A 13,374-nucleotide genomic window follows, 5' to 3' on the forward strand; every position below is an offset into this window, starting at 1 on the left:
AGAGAAAGTAACTTGCCTTGCTGCCTGGGTCCCTGTCGTGGGCACGGTCAGCTCACGTTCACTGCCTCTAACCCCAGGCTGGGTGGTCTCCGGCAGCGCCTCAGCCAGTCCTCACAACCCACCCTGGCAGCTGAGGCCTCTCACCTCCCCACCTTAGAGGAAATGGAGGGAGAGGGAGGTGAGACCTAACCCCCAATCCACAGAGCTGGTGAGAAGTGGGACCAAGTGCCTCAGCCACCTGACTGAGCCCCTTGGTTCCGTTTTCACAACGCCTGTGCCACCGATTCCCCACGAAGAGCGTCTTTTCCTTTCTAAGTCCTTGAACAAGGCTATTTTCTGTGGAGGGGGCTTTAGGCTCCAGATACTGGATAGGAAAATCTGGGAACCCACGAGGCAATTGTGGGCTGCCATTGCTCTCGCCTCACCCTACCTTCTCCCTGCACCTGTAGTGAAGGGGAATCCCCACTGCGGATCCTCCTGGGGACGGACGGGGACATGCTCTTGGAGGGAGACGCTCTTCTACACCCTGTTTGGCTGTGGACGCTGCAACTTCACATTAACCAGTCTTCACTACACAGAACTCGCCCTTGGGCCTTGGACTCCCCGTTATCAGTGTCCCCTTGGGGTCACCTCTCAGATGTCACTATGACTAGATGAGGAGGGACACACCGAGGCTTTCTACCAGGAGACTATGGAAGGCAGCTCCCTGTCCCCACTGTCCCCTTGGGCCTTGCCATCAATAAAGAGTATTTGACATTTGATGGCCATGGGTCCCAGGCAGGGTCTTCATAGGAAGCACTCATTAATTCAAGGCTCAGCCCCAGTCGGTGGCGAGTCCGCTCTCTGCCCACGCCGTTCCGCACAAAGTTTAGGCGCCACCGTGTCTGGGGACATCCTTGTGGAGAGCAAACCAGGCTGCTGACCAGAGCGGGGAAGGAAGCTCGACCCTGGGGCATGACTAACCCACTTTCAGGCAGATGGGAGGGGAGACTGTGCCCAGCGGAGCTTCCAGCAGCTTCCCCAGCTGTGAGCATGGGCAGCATCGCTGGCGAAGACAGACTCAGGAATCAGAGGGACCATCCGGTCCAAGCACATGGCCCAGCACCTAATCGGAGCTGCTGGACCTTGGCCATGGTTCACTGAGGCCTCGCAGGAAGGAGGGGCCTCCCACAGGCTGCTCTGACTCCCTAAAGCAGAGGCGAGGACAAGGCCGTGAGCCCTGTGTACGAGTCCATCTGCCTGCGGTGGGCCTGAGAGGAGGCCCCCGGGGCGCTGGCTCCACCAGCCCTGCTAGCCACGCGGATGGCCAGGCCCCCAACACCTAGAGGCCATCCCAGCCCTCCCGGGGATCAGTGGGGTTAGGAGACCCAACCCCATCTTCTGGAAAGTTCTTTTGGATAAAATCCTTGCTGAGTTGACACTCCCATCTCTGAAAGGCCCAAGCTGCCCCAGTGAAGCACCACAGGAGGCACATGGGCTGTTGGGGCAGGCGCCACGTCCCTGAGGCACCCCAAAGGTGGTCCTGGGCAGAGGGATCTAGATGGCGCCGATGCCAACTCCACCCTTGACACTCGGGGTGACCTGGGGCCAGCGTCCTGAGCTCTATTCCCCAGTCTGTGAAGTCAGGATAATAATAGTGCTCACTTCCTGGGGCGCCCCGGGGATTATGGAAGATAAAGTCCACAAGGAGCTTATCACAGTGCCCGACGGGCAGAAAGTGTTCCACCCAGGTGAGCAGTTGGGATGGCTTTCCCAGCCAGGGAAGGAAAGCTGGAGCAGGGTTCGTCTTGGAACTCGAATTTTCCAAAAGTGAAATTCCAACACTCAGAGAAGAAATTAGCCTGGCAGGGAAAATTACTTTGGTGGGGGAGTTGTTTGAATTTGTCATTCTGACTATGCTCTTTAGACAGACAACAAATAGCGGGCAGGAAGTGGTTAAATTGAAAGAGGAGCAGAGTCTGGGTGACTCAGGGACTCAGTGTGGACGCTGCAGCGGGGGAGGGGCGTGCTCTCCAGGTGGCGCCTCACCTAGTCCTGTTCAGGTCCAGACCAACCCTAAACCCCTCTAGCACCGTGGGGCAGCTCAGAAACTCCACTCGACCAGAAGCCAGGCAGCAAAGGCGGCTCAGAGCAAGAGGCAGAGGAAGAGAGACCCTGGCTTCCATGCCTGCATTGTGAGAGTAGCTCAAGGGAAGAGGCCAAGATGCACCTGGATCCTTCCACCAGCAAACTGAGGAGCTAGAGCTCCAGGCAAACCATCGGCAAAGACCCCGCGTTTCCAGGGTAAATGCTGAGCAATTGCACAGGCTCTGACCATTCTCTGCCACTTTGCAGGTCAAAGGTCGGTCAGAGAAGTCAAATGCACACCACACAGGACAGGGAACAGCCTGAGGCCCAGAAGAGAAATCCGTGGAAACGGATGATCAAGATCCTGGGTGAGGAAAAAACAAACAACCCAATCAACAAACAGGCAAAGGAACCGAACAGACACTTCACAGAAGATACACAATGTGTGTATATATATACACATATAAATAAATGTTCACCATCTCTAGCAATTAGAGACATGTAAATCAAAACTACACTGAGATTCCATCTCACTCCAGTCAGAATGGCCATTATCAAGCATACAAGCAATAATAAATGTTGGTGAGGATGAGGGGGAAAGGTGCACGCATACATTGCTGGTAGGAATGTGAATTGGTGCAACCATTATGGAAAGCAATATGGAGATTCCTCAGAATACTTGGGATGGAACCACCAATGGAACTTGAAACCAGCATACTACAGTGACACAGCCACATCAATGTTTATAGCAGCCCAATTCACAATAGCTAAACTATGGAACCAACCTAGGTGCCCTTCAACAGATGAATGGATAAAGTAAATGTGGGATATATACACAATGGAATATTACTCAGCCTTAAAAAAGAATGAAAGTACGGCATTTGCCAGTAAATGGATAGAACTGGAGAACACCATGTTAAGTGAAATAAGCCAATCCCAAAGAACCAAAGGCCTAATGTTTTCTCTGATATGCAGATGCTAATTCACAATAATAGGTTAGGGGGAGAATAGAGGTAATTTGGACTAGACAAAGGGGAGTGAAGGGAGGGGAGAGACCATGGGGGTAAGAATGATGGTAGAATGAATCGAACATTATTACCCTATGTGCATATATGACTACATGACCTGTGTAACTCTACATCATGTACAACCAGACGAATGAGAAGTTATACTCCATCTATGTATGATGTGTCAAAATGTATTCTACTGTCATGTGTAGCTAATTAGAACAAATTAAAAATATATATATTTTTTTAAAAGCCCCTGAATGAGGAGGAGAAAGGTGTTTTCACTACATTTAGATCCTTTAATGCCAGGTAAAACAATTCTTTCTGAACTAATTGCAGGAATCCCATTGTTTCCCCCTGAGGAATGGTGTGTGTTCATGTCAGGGAAATAATGAATCATGAAATGATTTCATCTTTCTCTTCTCACTTTGGCTGCCAGGAAACTCATAGGCTAATTCACACATCACCTTTAATAATTATGTGAGACCCTGTGATTTGAATATTTATATCCTAGTTTTCCCCTCGTCCTTTCTCTGACCTTGACTTTAATTTATAATTCCGCTTATTTTCATCCATGTAATTTTGGAAGTCAGTTCAGATCCTCCTTTGTTGAGAACCAGGAGGACATTGTCATGTAGGATCACTGTCTGTGGAAACGGAGAAAACGGTCTGGTCTTTTCTATGGCAAGCCGAGGTGACAGGAGTCAAGAGGGGCGAGAAGGTTGAGTGTGGATTTTTTTTTTTTTTTTTTGTAGTGGATACAAATTTGCTAAGGAACTGAAGGGAGTTGCCTCCGGGCTGAAGATAATCCCTACTCCCCTAGAAGAACTGGGGCTCCTCTGGGGGTTTTCACAGAGGCCAGAGGCAGTGGCCAAGTTGACTTGGGTCTGAGTCACCTTTCAGAAGCAGGAAGGAACACCACCCTGTCTCCCCAACAGGGTGAGAAAGTTCACTGGATTACAAGTAAATGAGAACAGAGTTTCACAGGACCAGCCTTGAATCTGCTGCGAGGCACTTTTATTGGTGTATGGTAATTACACCTAACAGTGGGATTCATTCTGCCAGATTTGCACATGGATGTAACATAATTTGTTCGATCACTCCTCATTACCTGCTCTTTCACTCCCCGCCCCTCGTTATGCATTTTTTAAAAGTAAATTACTTAGCCAGGCCCAGTGGTGCACACCTATGATCCCAACAATTTGGGAGGCTGAGGCAGGAGGATCCAGAGTTCAAAGCCAGCCTCAGCAACTTAGTGAGGCCCTAAACAACTCAAAGAGACCCTGTCTCTAAATAGAATATAAAAAAGGACTGGGGGTGGGGCTCAGTGGTCTAGTGCCCCTGAGTTCAATCCCTGGTACCCCCCCCCCCCAAAATAAAAATAAGGACTTTTTTGTGCTATCAGAGTTGTACGGTACAGTGAGGCTCACAGAGAATGCCTGAGCTTTTGAATATTTCATAACTTGCTCCCAAACAAAAGTAATTTGATAGAAAACAATTTGGTTGAGAACTTGAGGAGAAAACAATTCAACAAAAAGGATAATATGGTCTCAAAGTATACTCCACTTTCTTTTTCAGGAACTGGAATTTTAATGTAAACTAGAGGTAGATTGCATTCTTTGGAGACATATTTTTCTTAAATTTCAGAATATTTATTTTTGCCCTCTGCTTCAAATTTCTAGTTAAAGCTTTTAGACAACCATTTTAATTCTGCTCACTGAAAAAAAAAAAATCAATAAAGCCAGGCACAGAGGCACACACCTGTAATCCCTGCTACTCAGGAGGCTGAGGCAGGAGGATTGAAAGCTTGAGACCAGCCTCAGCAACTTAGCAAGAGCCTGTCTTAAAATAAAAAATAAACACAATTTTATTGTAAAATGTCCCATACATACATAAAGATGGGGGAAACATAAAAGTGAAGTGCAGCTTAGTTAATTACTATAAACACTCACAAAAATACCCACAGCCAAGAACCAAGGCATGGCAACGCTCCCCCAGTGCCCTTCGCTCTGATCACCCACCAGCTCCACAGGACACCCTGCCCCACGCTGGGCTGATGGAGCCTCTCTTGCCTTGACAGTTTTCCCTCCTGGGCACGCGCCTCTGCCCTGTGGTTCAGCTTTGCATATTTGTTTTAGAAAACCATATAAATGGAACTGTGTTGTGTATGCCTTGTGCCTGGTTCTTTGGCTCCACGTGTGTCTGTGAGACCCAGCGGTGCTGTGTGTGACCGAGACCACCCCTTCCTCTTCATTGCCATACGGAGAGGTTTGTAACAGCAACACGTTGGAACTCATCGGAATGTCCCAAAGCAAAGGAATGGTAAACATATGGGAGGTCAAAAGACAGAAGGTACCATACAATTCTATTTTTGTTAAAAAGAAAGAAAAGTGTGTACAACCATAGAAATGAAATGATGTACCCCATTTATGTACAATGAATCAAAATGCAGTCTGTAAAAAATTAAAAGCTAAATAAAAATAATAATAATAAATAAATAAAATATTTCATGAAAGGAAAGTGGGAAAATGTTAATTATAAGCAGTACCTAAAAGTTAAAAAAAAAAAAATCTATGCTATATTGAAATAACAATGATTAAATTTCTAATTAACTCATGGTTTCATTTTGAAAACTAATCACAACAGTGTTTGGAAAATTCTGAATATTCAAGTGAAATGCAAAGATAAGTGACTTGGAGCACCGATAATTTTCTCCACTGCTTTTCAGAAAAGCAACATGAAGCTAAACTTTTGGGGTTGTTGTCCATAGTCAGAACTCTCAACATTTACGAGAGTTCTGATTGACTATTGTTCTATGTAGGGATTTGATTATTTTTAACATATGAGAAATAAAGTTTTTATTATAAAAAAATAAAACAAAGAAAGAAAAGGCAATAACAAGAAAGTGAGAGAGAATGGAGGAAAATACCTCCATAAAGGTGTCTATGGAGAAAGTTCTGGAAAACCTGCCATGTTTGAGGATGGAGGGTGAGTGGGTACAACGACTTCACAACCTTTAGTTATATGTTTTCTTTTTCTTTATGGGGGAAGTAGGAGGAGAGAGACTTAAGTTTCTAGTTTTCATTTTCTGAGCTTTCATGACTTTTGTTGCTAAAAAAAGGAAAATTAAAGAAAGAAATTACTAAAAGGAATTTAAACCATGAAAGAATTAACAAAGCAATAATAAGTAATTATCAAACAAAAGGGTTTGGAATTTCAGGGAGGTTTTAGGGGATTTTTTTTTTCCTAATAGTTTATTTTCAATCCATTATGTCTCTACTTAGTTAGTGATTTTTTTGAGAATATTTTATTTTCATGAATTAATTAAAAATGAATGTTTCCAGTCACAGTTAACATGCTTCTGAGGTCTGCAAATACCTCACCCACTTCAGCTTTTCAAATTCATGTTCACCTCCTTTGTCTTACTTTGCTGCGTAATAGGTGAAAACAAACTAAATTCATTTCAATTGAATCTTTGTCCAAACTGCTCCAAGTCAACTAAATAGAATGTTCCAGAGTCAGGCGAGCTTCAGTTCCAACCTCAATCCAGCCACATTCACCTAATTAACCTCTCCCAATTTAAATTTCCCAATTTTTAAATGGGGTTAAACTTTCGGTGGCAATTGTTTAGAGAGAATTAGGAAGAAATTGCCAAATGCACAACTTGTGCTCTACCTCCCCCAGGGCAGGGTCAATGGCTGATGGGTTCCCGGGGCTGTTCTTTGCATTGTAGGAGGTACAACAGCAGCCAGCCTTTGCCAGCCAGGTGCCAATAGGGACCCTAGCAAAGCTGCCATCAACCAAAATGTCCCCAGACGTGACAATGTTGACTGAGGCTTGTCCCTTTCTCTCCTCCTTAACAAACGCCCCCAGGCCCTATGGCTTGCTCTATGGTGTCCTCTCCCCACTGGTTGCTCAGACTCTTCAGCCTGCACTTGGACCAGGGCAGATCTGCACCACACTCCTGCCTCCCTCAAGGCTTTTCCCAGCACCCCCCTGGGCTGGCTGCTGCCTAACGCTGCTCATCTGTGCTCACTCCTTTGTCCCCGGCCACGCCCCAGCCCGTTCTTTATCTCAGGTGAGCAGCCAGACCTTTTAGGACTCTCCCATGTTACGGGGCCAAAAGCCAGTGTTGCCTGTAACACCCAAGATCCTCCCTTCCGCACCTCTCCTACCTGCCTCAACCCACAGGTGCGTTCAGAACCCACGTCCCCCACAGACCCCGACACATTTTACTGCTTCTGAGATCAGGATAGACCCCCGGCTTCCATGTACGAGGCAGGGTTCATGTTTGCTTCATCCACAAATATCATAACACGCTTTTGAACTGAGTGCATCTTAGAGTGAAGAAGTGTGACATCTGCCTCCCTGGTGGTCTGGAGTGTCCTCAAAGGTCACCTGGTTAGCGGGCCCCAGCTGGCGGGCCTGTGCCCCTGCTCCACTCCCTTTCTTTCCACTGCCCGAGTCTTCCTGGGAAACACCCACTTAATCACCTTTTAAGACTCGGCTTAGCGATCTCCTCTAGGGAGGCATTCCTGTTCCCAGCCCCTCCAGGTAGATGGCATTACCAGGGTTCCCTGTCCCAGCATGGATGCAGGTGGGAAGGCACCCCCTGACCCCCGCGTCCTCACTGTAACTCCCTAGAGGGCAGGGCTGCTGTGCACTCTCCCCAGTGCCAGGAGAGGCTGTGACAGGAACTCAGAGATGACCCAATGAGTCCTACAGGTTATTCACGCTCAGAGAGTTGCAGCGTCACCAGGCTTGGGGGACGGCAGCCCAAGACATCTGAGCAGTCAAAACTTGAAAACTAATTTCTTAACCCTCAGTGAGAAACGTGACAGCCAGGTGAAGCATACTGTAACCGTGGCCTGACCCGCAGCCCAGCCAGGACACTCCATTGCCTGAGGTTGCCTGGCAACACTGGACTTGGGACAGAAACAGTGACTGAGGTGATTGGAACGTAGGGTGGTGTCAGCTTGGACAGCTGCCTTAATGTCTCCCAGTGGCTGAGGATGCAGGCAGACTGACCAGTTCACCTCTCTGGGACACGGCAGCTGGCCCCTCCCTGAGCATGCCACAAGGGAAGGGCTTGTGGTCATTGTCCTCTGATTCCAGCCGCCCTCCGTGTCCTGAGATAGTGTGATTCCTTCAGACTGGCCCTCAAGGCAAGCCCTGCCACCTGGGAGGGCTCCTCCTTCTGATGCCTGCATTCTGATTTCTTCATTTATCTTCCTCATTTGCTGCCAAGGACCACCCACACCTGGCACTGAGTAGGTGACATTAATAGCTGGTTGCTTCTAGGTTTGTTTTTCATAGACATGTGGGTTAGCAATTCTGAAACTACTTGAGCAAATAAGTAACCTGGAGCCAAGTTTCTCCTTGCTGGAGAAAGAAGCCCCAAATATGGAAAGGCAGGAGATTAGCATGATTTATGGCGTTCACCGGTGAGATGGGAGGTATCAGTACAAACTCACATCCTTTTTTTTTTTCTTCCATTGTTGTGGGATTTCACAACTCCCATTTTACTTTATTATTATTACTTTTTTAGGAATACAGATGCCAAAAAAAGAATTCAGATTATTGAAGAAGTTATTAGTTGCTTAGTACTTAGGAAAGAGTCGCTTTGAACTCAATTCTCTGAATTCATATAACTTCATTTTTGAGATATCCATTACTCATTTTTTATTACACATTAATTTTTTATATATTGATATTTGCTCTTATTAGTTATACATGATAGAATATTTATTAACATGCATATATGGAGTATAACTTCTCATCCTTCTGGTTGCACATGATGTAGAATTACATTTGAACTCATATTTTTTTTATTTTAATGGTGCTGGGGATTGAACCCAGGGCTTGACAGGCAAGCATTCTACCAACTTATCTACATCCCCAGGTCCCTCATGTTCTTAATATATAAAAAGTGATACATGGAAGGCGTTGAGATGTACTGTGTTTTCCTCTTAGCTCTGGCCACTTAGATGACCCAGAAGTAATAACATCCCAGTAGCAGTGAGCATACCTGGAAGCCAGATCCTGGTTTTTGAATACCAGGCCCCACTGGAAGGAACCAGGTTTCCTTGGAGAAATGGCCACTTCCAGGGCTGGTACAAGGTAGGGACAAGATGGACATGGACCATCAGAAGAGAAGGAAGGGCTCCCATTATCAGGGGGACATGTCCCAAGAAAACAAGAGCCAGTTTGGAGAAACTCCCATGGCCAAATCTAAAATGATTTAAGCATCAAAATAAATAATGGTAGTAGCTGAGTATAGCTTATTGAATAAAGTCAGCACTTGTGAGTCCACAATGATATGTGGTTTATTGGTTACCAATCAATTAATAGGGATCAATAAGTAGGGAAAGCTCTTCCTTGGAGTTGAGAGTCAGTTAATAAACGTAGTAAAGAATTACAAGTGGCTGGGGTTGTGGCTCAGTGGTAGAGTGCTTGCCTAGCACGTGTGAGGCACCAGGTTCCATCCTCAGCACCACATAAATAAATCTAAACAATAAAGGTCCATTGACACCTAAAGAAATATTTAAAAAAAAGAATTACAAAATCACTATGTGATGACCATCATGATAATATGAGTTCAGGCAAGAATCATCAGTGGGTGCTAACACTTGGGGGTGGCAGTCTGATGACAGGACATTTATATAGCCTCAATTGTCTTCCCACCAGATACTCATTACACAGAGAAATAGAGTTACTTTATAGTACAGAAACATGGCAGAAAGCACTCAGACCAAGTGACTGATGTGAATGTCACAGTCATAGAACAAGTCAACCTGCGCCTAGTGATACTTGCTGAGGACACTGTCTCTTCTGGGTATTCTTGCTCAAAACACATAACCCAGATTTTTATCAAGAGAAAACATCAGGTTCACCCAAATTGAGGGACATTCTACAAAATAACTAGCCAAGTCTCCTACAAAATTGTCAAAGTCATGAAAAACAAAGACAGACTGAGAAATTGTTCAAAGGAGATCAGAGACATGACAACTTAATGAGATGTTGAACTTACGTGAATTGGATCTTGGACTAGAAAATAATTTCTCTCTCTCTCTCTCTCTGCCCCTCTCTCTGTACCAGGGATTGAACCCAGAGGTGCTTAACCACTGAGCCACATTCCCAGCCCTTTTTCATATTTTATTTAAGAGACAGGGTCTCACTGAGTTGCTTAGGGCCTCACTAAGTTGCTGAGGCTATCTTTGAACTCGTGATCCTCCTACCTCAGCCTCCCGAGTAGCTGGGATTACAGGAATGTGCCTGGCAAAAATCATTTTTTCTTTGACTACAAAGACTATTGGAATAATTGGAAGTATTTAAGCAGGTGTGCAGATTAGATTACATCAATGTTGATTTCCTGACTTTGATACCTGTATTGTGGGAATAGCATGTAGGGTTTGGGATAAACATTGAAGTCGTTAGAGGTAGTGTGCATCGTACTGGGCTGGAGCCACTTGCCTACCATGAATTGAGGCCCTGGGTTTGATCCTCAGTACAAAAAATAAATAAATGTGCGCCCTATTTGCAATTTTCAAATGGTTCATCTACATGTAGATACCAAGAAAGAATGGGGAGTGAATGATAAAGTTAATTAGTAAAAATTTACATTTGGGAAAACTAGGTTAAACATATGGAAATTCTTTGTGCTATTCTTGCAACTTTTCTGTTAGTCTGAAATTATTTCAAAACAAAAGTAGTAGTTGTTGGATAAAAAATGAGGAATTATCTAGCTGACTTGGGAATTAGTAGGCATTCGCAGTATGGTGGTATTCTTGGGAAGGGGGCTGTCCTGTAGGGACAGATTATAGGACATTTCTGGTCAGGGTTTTTCAAGTTTTCCCACAACAAGAATCCCCTGGGATCTTGCTCAGTGCGTTCCTAACAAGCTCCTGTTCGGGGCACTGATTCTGCCTTTCTGCGGGTCCTTGGGTAGCCTAGGGGTATTACCACTGGAACTTAGAACAAGGGTGCCCAAGCCCGCTGCTCACTGGGACCTGTGGAGGAGATGATTATAACTGGTCTTCCCAGGTGATTCTAACATGCTGCCACAATTAACCCTTTACCTTGACCCCCGCAACCTCCTCCCCATCGACTCAAATTCAGACCTTACATCCAAAAGCCGCCATGGATCCCAGGCTGTGTTCTTCGCCAGTGCTTTACTTCTTCCTGTACCCAGGAGCCAGATGAGTCTTCTGCCCTTCCACAAACCTGTAAGTCAAGTATGAGCTCCCTGCCTGGACAACAGGCCCTCTGTGATGTGGCCAGAGCCCATTCTTCCTGGCTTCTTTCCCAGGTTCCCCCTTTGACACTCGGCTCGCAGGAGAGCAGTGCTCACAGTCATCCCCATATTTGTAATTGCTCTCACACCCACGGGGCACCTGCCTTAGTCTTCCTCGGGTATCCAGGTAAAAAGCACCTCGTGGTCCCTTCCTCCATGGGCGCCTTTCTGTAGAAGTTGCAGATCCTTCCTCTGCCTGGCCTCACCCAGGTGCCCTGTTCTTCTAGGAGAGGTAGCTGAGCTGACAGCCTGGTGGCTCAGATGGACTCTCCTCACCCAGAACTAGGAAAAAAGGAGTGTCCATTGCAGAGACACCCATTGGAGTTTACGCAGGACAGGGTTCAGCCTCCCTGCTGTGTGGGGTGACGGGTAGGGGTGGCTTGGGTGTTGCCCTGGAATTCTGGCCTGGGTGCCCAATTTCCTTGACCCTTCCCACCTCCCTTGACCCTTCCCACCTCCCACCCACCCAGTCTTCACCCACCCTCCTTCAGCCCAGCATGTGGCTAGGATTTGAAAGATGGATAGGAAAATAGGTCACAGGGAGGTGCCACCTGGGTTGTTCCCTCAGGAGAGGGGTTGGCCCAGGAGAGCAGCAGCATTTGGGAGGTCATCAGAGAGAGAGGTAGAAAAACAAGCTTGAGAGGGGAACAAAGGACCTGGGGGCACGAGGAGATCTTGTCCTTCTCTAGCCTCATCTTGCTGGGGAGAGACACCCTCCTGATCCCCAACCCTCCCTTTGTCCCATGTGCTCCTGCTCTGTGCTTCCAGGCTGATGCAGATGCCCAGAGACAGGGCTTCTACAAACACTGGGGATTAGGGGTTGAGTCACACTCCAGGTCCCAGAAGAATCACAGCTGGATTCTGAGGGAGGGAGAGAGCATTCCTGGCTCAGATTAGCCTCAGATGTCCAGAGGCTTCTAAGGAAGAAGGCTTCCCTGTCCTGCCTCTGCTCGGCTCTGTCTCTTGCAGGAGTTGGCCAGATGGGATCTTCCAGGAGAAGCTCATTCTGCCCTGGAGAAGGGAAAATGGCCCTGCCTGCCTTCCATCAAGAGGCTGCCAAAGGTCTGAGTCCCCATGTCCCTGCAAGTCCGAGTCTCTGTCCTTGCGCCAAACTTTCCAGGCCCAAGTTCAGCTTAGAAGGTGTGGGCCATCCTGCCTGAGGACCTGCTTCCCTGGCGTAAGTGGTGAGGAGCCCTGAGGTTTGCAACAATCTGCTTCTCTGTGGAGATTCCCATCCACTCAACTTGCCTTTGACTTGAGGGTTTTCAGATTCTCAGGCCTGTGGAGTTCCAGAGGAAGAAGCAGGAAGTTGGAAGCAAATATGAGGCGAACCCATAAAAGAGATGGATAGCCCATTCCTGAATCTGAGAATGTCCTTCCCCACTATCTGGCATCTCTAGTTTCAGGCTCCATTCCAAGTCCCCCCAGGAAGAAGCTGTCTTCCCATGGCCAGAACTTCCCCCAGCTGCCTAAGCGCCCCCCCTGCCGCCGCCTCCTCTGTCCCCCAGAACTCCCTTGGGCTGCCCCATACAAGTCAATATCTGTCTCCTGGCTTTACTTCCTACCTCCAAATTCTGGCTCCCAGGGCATCCATAAGAACCTACCAGCCCACCAGACACTTTCCATTTGTTTCCAGTAATCATAATTTCCCAATTCCCAGTTGAGACAGCTCACAAGTAGCCTTAGGATCACCTCTGAGTATAAGGGACAACTTAGATGCTAAAATATTATAGATTGACATATTCAGAGGAATTATGACCAGAATAAAAATGATGAGAGGAATTATAGAGGGAATAAATAAAAATATTTTAAGTTGAGAGAGTTCCTTAGAAAATCCAAGGCATGTCATACACACACACACACACGCGCACGCTCCGGCGCCTTTATATCTCCAGGCCCAGCACAAGCATTTGGGAAACACTGGAATCTTCCCTGTCTTTGCCATTTACTCCCTGTTCCCCGACTCTCGCATCCAGGTCATTCATCCCCAATCAGCACATTACATGG

The sequence above is a fragment of the Sciurus vulgaris genome (assembly GCF_902686455.1).
Source record: "Sciurus vulgaris genome assembly, chromosome: 14".
Taxonomy (NCBI): Eukaryota; Metazoa; Chordata; class Mammalia; order Rodentia; family Sciuridae; genus Sciurus; species Sciurus vulgaris.